The sequence below is a fragment of the Lactuca serriola genome, chromosome 4, assembly GCF_051521515.1.
Source record: "Lactuca serriola cultivar US96UC23 chromosome 4, Lser_US96UC23_V15, whole genome shotgun sequence".
NCBI lineage: Eukaryota > Viridiplantae > Streptophyta > Magnoliopsida > Asterales > Asteraceae > Lactuca > Lactuca serriola.
Genome location: NC_136411.1, coordinates 87833589 through 87849048, shown reverse-complemented (window position 1 = coordinate 87849048; position 15460 = coordinate 87833589). Strand labels below are relative to the sequence as shown.

Genomic DNA, 15460 nt, shown 5'->3' with positions numbered 1-15460 from the left:
AAATGAGTTGAAAATTTAAACAAAACCTAATAATTATTGGACATTTAGCTTCATTTGACTCTAACTAAAAGTCTAATAGTTTAGGGCTTAACACTTAGTAGTAGAGATGTAATTATTGGTAGCATACTATTTATTTATTGCAACTTTTTATATTTTTTGCCAAGATACAAAATCGTATTTTTAAGACATTGAAAACAATCAAATTATATTTTCTGTATATCATCCGATATTAAACCAATCCGTAATCTTTGAAAACTGTGTACCACTTAATTCATCAATAGACTATCAAAATATTTTTAGAACATTGTTAACAATAATCAAAACAAGTTCTAACATATTAAATTCAATACTAAAACAACAATTAATAAACCAACGCCGGCCACCTTGATCCGCCATTAATCGTCGCCGATAACCTACCATCGGATACATACCGGAAAAATCAAGAAATTGGTAGAACAAGAGGGAGATACTGATTAAGAGTGTCCTAGTTGTAACACCCTGTTTTGAATCGTTTCCTAATTTGGGGCCATGGCCCGAAGATCGGTCATCATAAGGCTTAGGGCCTTGGGTAAGGAAAGGTTTAGACCCATTTGGGTGGGGACAATGTAGATTAGGTAACTTGGGAGTTTGATTTGTGTTTTGGAGACCAAGGGTATAACTGTAAAGTGGTAGTTCAAGCCTTTTATGAATTTTGGATTTAAGTTTAGAAAGTTTTAAGGAAAGAGTGAGTTTATAAAAATGTAGAGCTTCTCATTACCTTTCCGTGGATATAAGGATCGTTGAAATAGGAATTAGAACGAAGAAATTATGGCTTTCAGAAGTTTGTGTAGGGTTCAAAGTACTCGATCCATAGATTATGACAATGGCCCCCCTTGATGAAGTGTATGTTATTAGGCCCAAGACTTGTTTTATTCCCTATATATTATCATGTATTATTCATAATTAGGGTTAAGAGTGAGGCAAGATGTAGCCGCTAATCATAACGAGGTTTCTTAGGTAGAATAGATTTACTTTAATATTTTCTTATAGTGTAATTTATTCCTCATGTTCTTGAATAAAACGTTTGATCAATCAACATATCTTCATAATTGTGTTCAGGGCCGATCCATTAGTTTTTCATGCCCAGGGCGAGATGAATAATAGTGCCCCTATGTTTGTACTATTCAATGCGCCGAACACATAACAACGAAACATATATTAATATAAACAAAAACTTGCGAAATAGGGTGCTTGGGATTACTCACTTAAAACAAATCATATTTTTTACAAAACGTATTAACTTATCTATACCAAAACAAAGTTCTGAAAATGTGTTTTGAATAGCTTATGAGGCCAAAACGCAAAAAACTAGAAAATTGTTATTATTGTTTAACAAATTCAGCTTATACATATAAAATGACCAAAATGGCATCCTTTTAGTTATTATTGTCGTATTTTTTTTTCACATATAACAATTTCTTTTTTATCACTTGGAATAATATTTTAGACAATAAATTTTATCAGCAAGAGAAAATGAAATGGTTATTCATTGTTCTTCCCTTCGCCTTTTCTTCCTCCTTAATCCCATTCGAGATTTTTTATTTTTATTTTGATTCCACGTGTAAAAACCCATCAAATAAATCCAAGGCTTGACTAATCATTTATCAAAATTCATTAACTACTTACTCAATCCACCCAATTTTTGAAGCATATGTGAAGAGGATAGCTATTACAAAACATAACTACAAGTTGTTGCTGTCACTAATTAGTTTCATAGAAAACCCAAGATCCATTCTTCCTAACTAATCTTTCAATAAAAAGGATGTCAAGGAACTAAACTGTTTGATCACAAAAGAAAAGGCAAATTTTAAGGTCAAAAACACAGTAGGCCATTTGTTAACTTTTATGATCATAACAAATCAATATCAAAGACATATATTCAAAACAAATATTGTTAATGGGAATGTTACTGATGTTCACAAGAGCTATACTAATCGGAATTTTAAGGTCAAAAGCACATTAGGCCACTAGTAGCAATTTAAAGCAATGAAAACCAAATTTTAGTATTTGCTTCCTTAAAAAAAGAATCATGAGCACGGTAGCATCAATTAAAAAAACAATCAAACAAATAGGTGCGCAAAAAATTGCAAATCACTAATCGAATAAGAACAATAGAAAAAAAAACAATAACTAGTTAGAACCGAAAAATTAGTGATTTCACTAATCAATTAATTAGCACCCACAACAAGAAAATCAAAATTCATAACAGGTAAACTATAAAAAAGATTCTCAAATAAGAAATCGGAAATTACCTCATGCTCATGCTCGATCCACGTCGCCCTAATATTTCCACATCAGCAACACCACTAATCAAATTTAAGAACTTAGAAGAACTCGCATTCCGCTTTCCACAGACTCGTTTCTTAAAGACTCGGACTCTAAAGACTAGAAATCTGGATGAAAAAATCTGAACGCAACTAAAAATGAAAAAGACTCAAACGATTGGTTTTTTTACCGTTGGAGAGGTGAATGACAATCGAGTTAACATCGGCAATGCCAATGCTGATTTTCCAGATTGCAACGAGCCAACGACTAACAAGTAACAAGACTCCTCGTCTTCTGAATTACTTAGGGTGCGTTTGGTTGTGGAAAACTGTTTTCATTTTCTATGAAAATGTTTTCAGAAAATAGGGTTGAGTTTTCATTTTCAATTTTCAATGAAAACGCGTTTTGTTGGAAAGGGTGGAGTTTTCATTTCCCATCTTAGAAATTTGGAAAACTTTGGAAAACTATAAAAATCACTTTTCTAATTACATACAATTTGGAAAACTGAAAATTTTCATTTTCTTGGAAAACTGAACGAACCAAACGCGTTTTCGAAATTTTCTGATTTTCTTGGAAAATTTTCCTAGAAAACTGAAAAAATTTCCACAACCAAACGCACCCTTAGGAATTAAGCGCTGATTTTTTTTTTTTTTTTTTTTTTTTTTTTTTTTTTTTTTGCTTTTACCGTGTTTCATTCACTTTCCAAGCGATGCCTCTTTCCCTTGTTGAAGTATTGGATCAAACCTTTAGCCCAAGTAAAAGGTACAACCATAAGATATAGAATAAGTCTGAATATTTGATGCCCTGGGCCGTAGCCCAAGTCGCCCATGGCTTGGGCCGGCCGTGATTGTGTTCGTTCTTATTTTCCGCATTTTATTAGTCAAACCGTTGTGCGGGTTTTACCCAACAAGTGGTATCAGAGTGGGTCTCTGAAGATCTAATTGATCTTTGAAGTATCAATTTTTGATTTGATGTTTTTCTGCACAAGTTATTGAAGATTTATGGTGTTTTGGTGTTTTGGAATCAAGATTCTTGTTCAAGCTATTGTTCATAAAGACTTTTGGTGTATTCATCTAGGTATTTGTTTTCTCAATCTTATTCGTATTATCTTTGGATGTAATCAATTGGTTAGTCCAAAATTAATATATTGCTTCGTGGATCAATTTCTTTCAATTTGGCCCGAAGAGTTGATTCTTTACTGTTCATCCGATTTCTTCAAGCCCAAGTTTAATTTGTTATTGTTCGTCTGATCTTAATTCATCACTCGTGGCGTTCTTCATCGACTAACTGTTATCGATTTTTGAATCCTAAATCGCTATTTGGGTAATCGATTCAAGCCCGTTATGGGTCACGATTCTCCTCATGTCGATTTTTTATCAGATTTATTCTTTATTTAATTGATTTTTGTTCTTCAATCGGATCTCTTTTCTTCAAAATCTTTTAGCGATTCGTGGATTTGTTCAGGCTTATCGTTTAACTGAGTTGTCGATTTCATCATAATATGAATCGATGATATGAACTTAGATCGATGATTACTTTCTGATGAACTGATGAAGAACGTTTTCTATTTTGGTTGAAAATAAGTTTGATCTGAAATCAATATAAAGATAATGAAATTGGTGTTTGTTGACCATTGTAATGGGTCTCGCAATCGGAATTGATTAACTCACAAATCGGAAAATAAATTTGGACCTGAATTCGGAATTATGAAGTAGAATGACATGATTCCGAACGAAAGTGGTCTCGGAATCGTAACTCGCATCGACGATCGAAATGAATCCCTTGTAGTGATGAAGCCAATCTGGGCTCGGAATCGGACTTAAATCACCAATCACAATTGAAATACTGGACTCAGAATCGAAAACGAACTGGTTGCTCAGAAGCGAAGGGTTGATTGGAAATTTACTGGGGTTCGGAATTGATTGGTATTAAGAATTGTAACTCCAAATCGGAACTGTTCTTGTCTGTTAATCGGAACTTGAAGTTCACTGTCTCTCAAATCATAAAATCTAATTTTGACTTTAAAGGTCAAAGAACGAATTTCACAGATTGTATCAAGAAGATGAGTCAATTTTTAAATTCGGTCCCCAGAGATTTGACAAAGTGACGATTTTAGTCCCATTTTCGAATTTATTACAAACTAATGGGAAAATGATGCAGTGTTACCATTTCAGTCCCTTGACTTTCAGCAAAGTGACCATTTCTGCCCAATATTATGAAATGTTTAAAAATTTAAGGGCTGGTGAACATAAATGTGTTTTTTTAGTGAACAGAAAATTATGAATTCCAACAAGTCTTGGCGGTTCGGAAAATTGTATTTCGCAATAACGTCAATTTTTTTCAACTATTTCAGATTTTTCACTTCATTGTTTATTCCATTTTGTCGCAGGGTAGCATAGTATTTGTTTATCCATTCAAGATCATTCTCATTACCATTTGAATGTTTTATAATCACTTTTTTTATTATAAAAAAGGGGAGAATTTGATATAGCCATTCGAAATTGGATTTTGACTTTTCAAATTTGAAGATTTTTGATAAAGCTTGTTGTGACGATATGAAGGTAGATTTTATAGAAAAATTCAAGATAAACTCCTCTAAAGCTTTTACAGATAAGTAGCTTTTACAGAAAAGTTCAAGAGGAACTCTTCTAAAGCTTTGATATATCTCCGACTTCTAGTGATTTCTCGATCAAGTGATGTTACGAATCTAAAATTTAGTTTGTTACATGATATTTTTTGGTGGCTTATATCATTAGTTTATTCGAATATCATTATGACTTGGAGGTGGGGTTCTTCAAAGATAAGAAGTGATTTTGTTTCTTAATTCCAAAATGGATTTTTATGGCGGGTTTGGCTTTCTTGAAGATCTTTGGGATTACATTAGAAAATGAAGTTTAAAAACATTACTTTAGTGCTTGGTTTCGCGCACACACACACACACACACACACATATATATATATATATATATATATATATATATATATATATATATATCCTAGAACCCGTTTTGAAGACTATTGAAGAATCAAGATTCGTGGATCGCTTTTGATATTCCTCGTCACGAGATCCTTTTTTATTTGTTAGATGCTTGTTTTGGAAGTTGAAGACTTGTAATCTATTCCATAATTTGAGGGGGAGAATGTAGGCTTCAAAGTACTACATGGATTATGACAATGGTCCCCCTTGGTGAAGTGTAGGTTATTAGGCCCAAGATTTGTTTTATTCCCTATATATTGTCATGTATTATTCATAATTAGGGTTAAGAGTGAGGCAAAATGTAGCCGCCAATCATAATGAGGTTTCTTAGGTAGAATAGATTTACTTTAATATTTTCTTATAGTGTAATTTATTCCTCATGTTATTGAATAAAACATTTTATCATTCGACATATCTTCATTATTGTGTTCATTCTTATTTTCCACATTATATTCATCAAATCGTTCTTAGGGTTTTACCCAACAATAATTGTAGAGACAATAAAATAAAGATCGATAGAGTCAAAACAGTTTAGTTGAATGAACCAATAAGAAAAAAGATTGAATGTGATTGAATGAGTGTCGAATGCTTTATTATCAATATCTTAGAAGAGTTTGATAAGAACTTCTCTGTAAAGATACGTAGGGCTACCAATAACATTAACCCTAAAACGATACATGCATACTATATTTATAGTCTAACCCTAGCACCATAATAACGAATGGACAGGTCCAAAACCAATAATAATAAAGACTAAATACATGCATAATTAATTTGACACAACACAATAAATAACTCAACAATCTCCCCCTTTGTGTCAATTAAGGAAGCAAATACTTCATTATTGTTGGCGCTTCTGAACTTTGAAGAGTTTCGGCATCAGACCAAGTAAAGTGTTGCAAACTTGAATGTACCATTTGATCATGTCTGTGAAGCACTTCTTATCTGCAACAACATTCACCTTGCATTGTCCAGTAATCCACATGATGTAGTTCAGACAAGAAGTAGAATAGAGATGCTTGTCGGGTAAGGAAAATAAGAATTTCTGAACATTCGTACCATCTCTAGCACTTTGTTGAAACGCCACACTCCAATTGTCATTTTGGATTCTTCCAGGTTTCATCATGGTGACATCATTCAGAGCTTATTTTGGTTGCACAGTGGGTTTCTTTTGCAAAATAGCCGCTATCTCCAAATCCATTTTCGCAACTTCCAGAATGTAAGAGATCAACATCCTTTTCAGATGTGCCACAGTAGGTTAAAATTTCTATTCATCTTTCGATAGAAGATTGAACAAGGAAATCTAATCGTAAGGATTAAGGCACGACAGATCAGCAAGAGTGAATTCAAAGATTAACTTGCTTGCCCCTTGTGACGCTTTGAACTGAGCATTACTAAAGCTTTTTGTTTCTATCAGACCAAAGACCTTCACAACAGTAATCTTCTTCGAACTCCAATTTTGATGTTGGGGCTTTCCATGCTTGAGATAAAAGGAGATAAGCAGGAGATTGACATCGTTATCTGACTTAGGATCTTTCTCAACTTTATCAAAACATCAAGATACAAAGGCCTTCGGAGTTATTGGAATGTCGAGCTGAGACACTGAAGTGTTTTCCAATTCAAAGGAAGCAACTGACTCCAACCAGTATATATTCGGATTCTCAACAGCTTCGTTAAAAATATGCTCGATCGACCAAGGAGGGAAGAGGGCCTTCTGAGTTTTGAGTATGACTTGAGCATCACAAGCCTCCCTTTTCCGAGCTTTGGCTTCTTTGGCAACTCGCAGATTCTCATCAAACTCTTGGTCATGTTTCTTTCTTTTAAGCTTAGCCCCTTCTGATAGATCGTCCTCTTCTTCATCCTCATCATCAACCAAATTGACTTTTCCTTTTGATCCCGAAGCTTCATTACCCTTCGGATCATTTGATTTTGGCTTGTGTTCATACTCCCCAGATTCATCAGCAGGTTTCTTAGGTTCTTCATCAGATGGCCTTTTTGATTCTCCCCCTTGTTTCGGAAAAGAGGCAGCTTCGGAAACACCCTCGATATGGTTGAGCATAGAGAATACTAGTTTGAGTTTGTCACTGAGATGTTGGCGAACCAAGATCGTTAACCACGAATCACGAGTCCCCACTAGTTTTTGCAAAAATAGGTTAACATCCGCAACACAGGTTTTGATAACAGTTTTTCGGACTTTAAGGTATCAAGTTATTGGTTGGCATGAGCAAGTTAGACAAAAAGAACCTTTGCTTTTTTAGTTTTCACAACGAGCTTATCCATGATCTTATTTTCCATTGCAAGATCTGCCTGCAACTTTTCAATCTTAGAAACAATGGAGGCATTCATCACTGTATTATCATCTTTCAGGTTCGAACGGACTTTGGATAGAGCCTCTTTTTCAGTATGAAGAGTAAAGCCAAGATTCGTAATCACCTTATTTGCAGCTGATGTGTTTTTATCAGAAGAACTTTGAAAATCCTCCATGAATTGAGTAACATCAGCAAGTAGTTTTTTCAACTTTTTAGATCGTTTCACGCACATTCTTCTCTGAGTTTTCAACGACTTTGGTAGAAGCATCAAGGCTTTTGGCATGCTCTTTGGTGAGAGTTGCAATTAAGGCTTTGATAGACTTAAAAGAATATTCACTACTGGAAGGCATTTTGGAAGACTCAAGCAAAGTATCCAATTTTCCATTTAGAGTCTTGAACTGCGCTTTAGTCATGGGTGCCTCATCATCACTCTCGTTGTGAACAGTAAAGGGACTGTAGTGGAAGTCTTGAAAATCGTCCCGATCATCACCAAAATTAGTGTCAGGATCATCAGCCCTTAAAGGTGAAATTGGGGTAGAATCCTGACCTACGGTAACACCAAAAGCACTTGCCCCTGTATCAGTACGTTGACAGTCACTGGAGGTAAGCTCGTAGAAGTAGTTGTTGTTGTTGTAGATTCGGTGTAGAAGGGAGTGGTTTGAGCAATGGAGATATGTGGTTGCGAAGTACCAATAGATATATTCGGACATGGAGCAATGGTGATGGGTATCGAAACAGGTGGAGAAGTAGTAGTAAGAGAGAAGGAACATGAGATGTTTTAATTGGTGAAGGAACAGAAGTAGGAATCATAGATGATACCTTCGGAATGGAGTGAGTAGAAGAAAGTTCCGAGATCATTGATTGCTAAGTTACAGCTGTATCTTCGGATTCTTGCTGGTCTTGTTCTATTTTCCGAACTTCGGAAATAGTGTGAGACTCCGAATCCTCCTCGACAACCGGAGTAGGAGACCTAGGCTTCCGAGCAGCCTTCTTAACTTTCTTCTTCGGAGTTTGAGCTGGCTCAGAGGGGCCAACATTCGTTTTTCTTTTTCCTCCCTTTTTGGGCTTTTTTCTCCCTTCAAGTGCCTTTTGCAGATCTTCAGGTACAGGACGAACACCAGACACAGTCTTCTTTCGGTAATCATTGATGACTACATTATCAACCGGAACATTTAAGAGCATAGCTTCAGGAATTGAACCAACAAAGTTGAATTTGGTGTGATCAGAAACCATGAAGTTGGAGGTGTGCAAAACAGGGATTGCAGCAAGAACAAAATCTTATTTGCTTGAATATGAAGGCGATGAATAGCCCTTTTTACAATAGTATTTTTTTTATCCATTCAAGATCATTCTCATGACCATTTGAAGGTTTTATAATCATATTTTTTATTACAAAAAGGGGGAGAATTTGCTATGGGCATTCGAAATTGGATTGTGACTTTTCAAATTTGAAGATTTTTTACGAAGCTTGTGGTTGGTGTCGATATAAAGGTAGCTTTTATAGAAAAGTTCAAGATGAACTCTTATAAAGCTTTTAGAGAGAAGTATATTTTACAGAAAAGTTCAAGAGGAACTCTTCTAAAGCTTTGATATATCTCGGACTTTTAGTGATTTCTCGATTGAGTGAAGTTAAGAATCATAAATTTGGTTTGTTACATGATATTTTTTTGGTGGCATATATCATTACCTTATTTGAAGATCATTGTGACTTGGAGGGGGAGTTCTTTAAAGACAAGAAGTGATTTGGTTTCTTATTCCGAAATGGGTTTCTATGGCGGGTTTGGCTTTCTTGATGGTCTTTGGGATTATGTTAGAAAATGAAGTTTAAAAACATTACTTCAGTGCTTGGTTGCACATTTATATATCCTAGAGCCCGTTTTGAAGTTTATTAATGAACCAAGATTCGTGGATCGCTTTGATATTCCTCGTCACGAGATCCTTTCTTATTTGGTAGATGCTTATTTTGGAAGTTGAAGCCTTCTCATCCATTCCATAGTTTGAGGGGGAGATTTAGGGTTCAAAGTACTCCATGGATTATGACAATGGGCCCCCTTGATGAAGTGTAGGTTATTATGCCCAAGAATTGTTTTATTCCCTATATATTGTTATGTATTATTCATAATTAGGGTCAGTGTTGTAAAACTCGCCAAGTTGTCCGATTACTCCTCCGAGTACTCGCTACTCCCCCCCCCTCGCCGAGACAAGTTACATAATCCCGAGTACTCCCCGATCGACTCCTTACGAACTGAGTAGTGTTGTGAAATTCGGTCAACTCGATGATTAATATGTATAATATACTTAATGATTTATTATTTAACACACACACATGTGATTATTACTACATATATATCTTAAAATTTTAGTAATTATGAAGTGAGACCATTATATGTGTTTCATATTTTGTGTATTCACATGTATCTAATTTTGTTATATATTTCAATCAACTTATGATTTTATCTTATAATTTTGTCATATATAATTTCCCTAAAAATATTTCCACACAAATTTCCAAATCCGAGTACTCCCCGAGTACTCGCTACTCGGTAGTCGGCCGAACAGGTACCGAGTAACGAGTCCTACAACCTTGATTAGGGTTAAGAGTGATGCAATATGTAACCGCCAATCATAATGAGATTTCTTAGGTAGAATAGATTTACTTTAATCTTTTCTTGTAGTGTAATTTATTCCTCATGTTTTTGAATAAAACGTTTCATCATTCGACATATCTTCATAATTGTGTTCATTCTTATTTTCCCATTATATTCATCAAATCGTTCTTAGGGTTTTACCTAACAGTTTGGAGGTTTACGGGATAAGCCTAGTACACTAGGCGTATATAGGAGTACGCTGGTCGTACTAGGCAGGATGATTGCGGGTGACTTATGGAGTATGCTGGGCATAATTGGAGTACACTAGGCTTACTAGGAGTACGTTAGGCGTACTCTAGCCAGATGCACACCCTAATTTAGGGTCTTGGACCCTATTTAATGGACTTAAGTCAACTCCAAACCCTCTTGTCCTCATTCTCCATGTCACACTACAAACTAAATGACATTTAATAGCATAATTTTTTAATAGCATATTTGGTTTGTGCCACTATAGTACATTTTTAGTGGCACTTTGTTTATGCCACTATAAAAGTTAATACATATAATGGTATTAATCATATTGTGGCATTGGATTTATAGTTAATTAGTTATTCATGGCATGAAAGGATATCCGTAAAAGTTTTATATATAATATGTTATATTTAGTTTAAATTTTCATAAAATACGTATACAAAATCAATGTACTCATTTTTTCGAATTTAAAACCAATGACTTGTTTGAGAGAAGTAACCATCCCAAAAATTACAAAAACCCCTCCTCCTTCGTTTCCAGCGCGAAAATGAAATCCCAAAAAATTTGAAAACCCCGCCTGCACTTTGTTTATCCCAAATTCATCGGTTCAAAAAGGTTGTGAGAGAATCTTGCCTTCGTCTGTGGTTCGCCTTGCACTACTACTTCACCATAATCTTCCCTGCGCCGATCTACTTCGCTTTAGCTCACCCATCATCCATAGGTTTGTTTTGTTTTCCCTTTTTACCTTTTAGGGTTTCTCCAAATGTCTGCTATTTTTTTTAATTATGTTTTGTAGTGATAAACTCTCCATTGGACCGACATTTTAGTGTTCTGCTACATTTTGGCTAGTATTTTTGTGATATTAATATAATTTTGATGGGTTTCTTTTTATGGGTATTAAAAAAGCTGGATTACATCTCCACTTTTAGTCTAATTCATGTTTTTTAAGGCTACAAGGGAAGTTGTGGAAGAAGTTAAGAAAGAAAAGATAAGGTTACTGATGCTCTTCACGCTACATGGACAAATGTGGAAGAAGGAATTGTTCTAGGTAAGTTCTTCTATTTTAAATATTGAATATATTGATGTTCTTAACATAATCTATTTTGATGCTCACAATGTGTTTGTCAAATTGTCTAACAGAATGTCGTACCTAAAAATCTCAAGTAGTTTAATGCCATTTTTCGCTTTCACTGTCGACATTAATAAATTGTTTTTGAACATCATGCTAACTCCATTGTGAGATTATTTGATTTTTATCAACATGGTTAACTTGTCCGATGTTTTCACAATTTTGAAAAGCATTTACCCATTTAATATGTGTGGCTTACTAGATTCTGATTAAAAATTAAAACAAGTGTAAGTTTACAATCATAACAATTATTAATTTTAATATGACCAATAAGTATTATTGCTTTACGTGACTCATGTTTTTTGCAATAAGAGAATAGCCTATAGAAGGATGGTGTGCTTTGTTATCTGGCTTATTAGTTGTAGTGTTGATCACGTAAACTTTTTTCCAATAAGAGGGCACCCAACAAAAATTTTATGCTTTGGTATTCTACAACTTTTGTGCACTATTTAGCCTATGCATCATATGTGGTTTTGGTTTTAATGGTATTCAATGTTTTAATCTAAGTAAAAACTACTTGTTTAAAAGAAGTTAATGTTTTTTTCAAGGGAGTTCGAGAGACGACACCGAATGCATTAAAACAATACACACTTTTGTAGATGATATTCTTATTGGCTAATAACACTCAACTAACTTATTTCAAGGATTAGGCTGGAGGGAGTGGTGCCATCGAAACCGCACTCCCTCTCCCGCCATATCAGCGCCATGTCATTTTTTACCACTTAAGAGTGTAGTTTCTTGCCACACCAAGCGTGTGGTGCCACACTTTTCATTTCTTTTATTATTTTGTTTTTTTTTAAGTATTTTAATTTAATAATTTTTTTTTTAACTATTTTAATTTAATATAACTTCTATTTTAATAAAAAAAAACATAATTCTTCGTTACTTGAAAATTAAAAAAAAACGATATAGCTTTACCAAAAAAAAAACCACACACATGACATTTTTGGGAGAGTAGTGATTTTAAAAAAAATATTTTTTTTGAGAGATAGAGGAGATTGTGTTGTGAAAAAAAAATTTAAGTTGATATGTGTATATATAGAAAAGAAAAAGCAAAAAAAAAAAAGAAAAAAAAATAAACGAATCTTGCATTTCAACGGTCAAAAAGTGACCATCCAATCAGAATTCACGGTCTTGAGGGGCCGCACTGCGGTTTAGACCGCAGGAAACCGCAACCTGGGGGCGGTGTTCCATGCTTAGTTGGCAGAGAACTGCGGTCTCAGACCGCACCACACCGGCTAGCCTTATGGGAGTTGCACTCGCAGGTATTGCTTTTAAACTTTTTAGAGCTAATTATTATTAAAAAATTATTCAACTCTTTTAATTTATCAAAATTTTGTATGATGTATCATTATCATATGACAGGTAATTATTCCCTAGATGGACCAACAAGAAGAGATTTTATGCAAAGTTCATCCAGAATCAAGTTTTGTATTATTTTCCCAACAAGTACTTAATTTGAAAGTTTTACGTTTCAAGTGATTACCAGTGCAATGTTAGACTAGTGCAATGCCACACTTATTAAGCCTTTTGGAAGATGTTTTTGTATCAGATGTTAAGAAAATTGTTGTATGTCAAGTTAAGTTTTAATTTAAGTATTTTTTTGGGATTTTTATTTATTATCTTAATTATTTTATTATTAATAATATTTCATTTAAACTTATAACAAAACTGGACATAATTTTCAAATATAAATGTTTAAATGTAAAAAAAATGATGCTAAAAGCTGGAAAAATTGTTTTTTAGCAATTATATAGTGGCATAAAAAAGTGCCACAAAAGCCGAAAATGTTTTAGTGGCATAAGAAAAAGTGCCACTAAAGCCCAAAAAGGTTGCAACGACACAACCAAAAAGTGTCACTAAAGGTCTTTAGTGGTAGCATTTTTAGTGACATTTTTTTTTTGTGCCGTTGATTGCCAAGGGAGGTTTTAGTGGCACTTTTTTGGTTTTCAGTGGCACTCTTTTTGTGTCACTAATCGTTATTTTATTTGTAGTGTCATTAAACCCTAGATTCGAAATCCTAGCCTTTGTTTGAGCATTCTTGAGGTTTTTGGTGTGCCTTGGAGAAGAAGGAGATCTTATTAGAAGCATTGCTTGGCTTGGAGCTTGTAGATCCAAGCTCTAATCATCTTCATTAACTTCCAGGTAGTATAAAGTTTCTAACTTGATGACTCTATGTGCTAGATCTAGTCTAGGGTATGTTTTGGGTTCATTTTACTCCTTAGAGTCATCCTTGTGAGTATGAGCTACTCGAAGAGCTTAGAATGTTGGATCTTAGCATTTCTGAGGTTGTGGGTGCATAACAATGTCATCTTGTGGGGTTTTACTACTTCATGCAAGTATTAATAACCTTTTATTAAGATTGGGAAGCTTAGATTATATCTTGGACTCCATTAAGCCATGCAAAGTCATAAAGTTAGAAACTTTATGACTTAAGACACCCCTTACGGGTCAGATCTATGTTTAGACGTTCTAGACTTAACCCAATAAGAGCTTATTATGGATTTTCGGTCTCTGATAAGTACGTTGGACGTATGTAGGAGTACGCTCAACGTAATGTGTGGTTCATGCATCGACAACTTGTATGTTGGGGTGAGTATGCATGACGTACGCTTCTGGTACGCGGGACATACTCTCCGGGGGCTTTGACCCTTTTGGGATGTGGTATATGAGATGTTGGACCAATTATGGGAAAGGGTACAATGGTATTTTACCCTTTAGGAGGATAGAATATTGTTTGAGCCTTGGATTTTGGGAATTTATCTTAATTATTGATTAGGGATAATTTGGCTATATTCAGTGTGAGGATTCTGGCAGCAACAACTCATATGTTCGGTTATCTTGGTTTGAGGTGAGTCTCCTCACTGTACCCATGGGTTGAAGACACTAATGCTGGCTCACTATGATATGTTATGCTAGTTGTCTTTATTACTCTTACATGGTATGTTGGGCTAGGCCCATTTGTATGACGGACTAGGCCCATTTGTATGTTGGGCTAAGCCCATGGATCACGAAGGGCTAGGCCCATTGTATGTTATGTAGGGTGCTACATGTCTCTACGACTCTTGCATTTGTATGCTGGGCTAGGCCTAATGGTATGTATGGTATGTGGTATTTTGGAGAACTCGTTAAGCTTTGTACTTATCGTTTTATGGTTATGGTTTCAGGTACTTCCGGTTCGAAAGGGAAGGGTCTGACTTGATCGCAATGCATCCACCTATGTTTCCGCAATATGATGATTTTAGGATTGTACTATGATGACTGCTTTATTATGTTACACTTTGAATGTTTGAATAAAAGATAATTGATGTTTTGGTTGAATTAAAAATAAAATTTTTACCTCATAATTTCCAAGACGTTACACTAGCCGAATCAACATCCGGATCGAGAAAAAAGAGAAAAAGAAGGGGGAAGACCACCGTGAACCACTGCTTAATCTCTTGCTGCTCATGTTAGACCACAAACCTGGAATTCTCTTGAGCTTCTGAAACGTCATCTCCTTCTTTCTTGGCGGCTAATAGGGTTTAGGAGATAAAATGTTTTTATATACTCATATTTGACAGTTACAACCCATAAGTTTTAAATATTTTGCATTTCAAACCTTCTAATTTTTTACCTCTTACAATTTATGTATATAATTTTTTAATAAAAGACATCTATAAAAATTAAAAATTTAGTTTTTAGAACAATTTTGTAATTTTTTAATAAAAGAATTCTAAGTTTTTTGATATCAACTTGTCTTTTAAATAAATTATATTAAATTTTTAACAAAATATTTCAAGTTTTTTTAGTTTATATAAAATAATATTTTATTAAATAGATTTAAAAATATTAATAATTTATATATTAAAAAGAATATTTATAAGTACTTAATAATTAATTAATAAATAAAAGAAAAAAA

The 15460-nt window shown here is 34.3% G+C and overlaps 2 long non-coding RNA genes across 3 annotated transcripts; both read left to right on the top strand.

Moving 5' to 3' along the window:
- Positions 1 to 10913: 10913 nt before the first annotated feature.
- Positions 10914 to 13174, top strand: LOC145102064 (uncharacterized). 2 transcript variants are annotated; one of them, XR_013705998.1, is made up of 4 exons: positions 10914 to 11151; positions 11380 to 11478; positions 11571 to 12824; positions 12925 to 13174. It is a non-coding gene; the product is annotated as an uncharacterized LOC145102064 (long non-coding RNA). The 2 variants fall into 2 exon arrangements; XR_013705997.1 differs by having other exon boundaries at positions 10915 to 11151; positions 11380 to 12824.
- Positions 13175 to 13294: 120 nt separating this feature from the next.
- On the top strand, positions 13295 to 14892 carry LOC145100241 (uncharacterized). Its single transcript, XR_013704919.1, has 2 exons — positions 13295 to 14654; positions 14727 to 14892. It is a non-coding gene; the product is annotated as an uncharacterized LOC145100241 (long non-coding RNA).
- Positions 14893 to 15460: the final 568 nt, after the last annotated feature.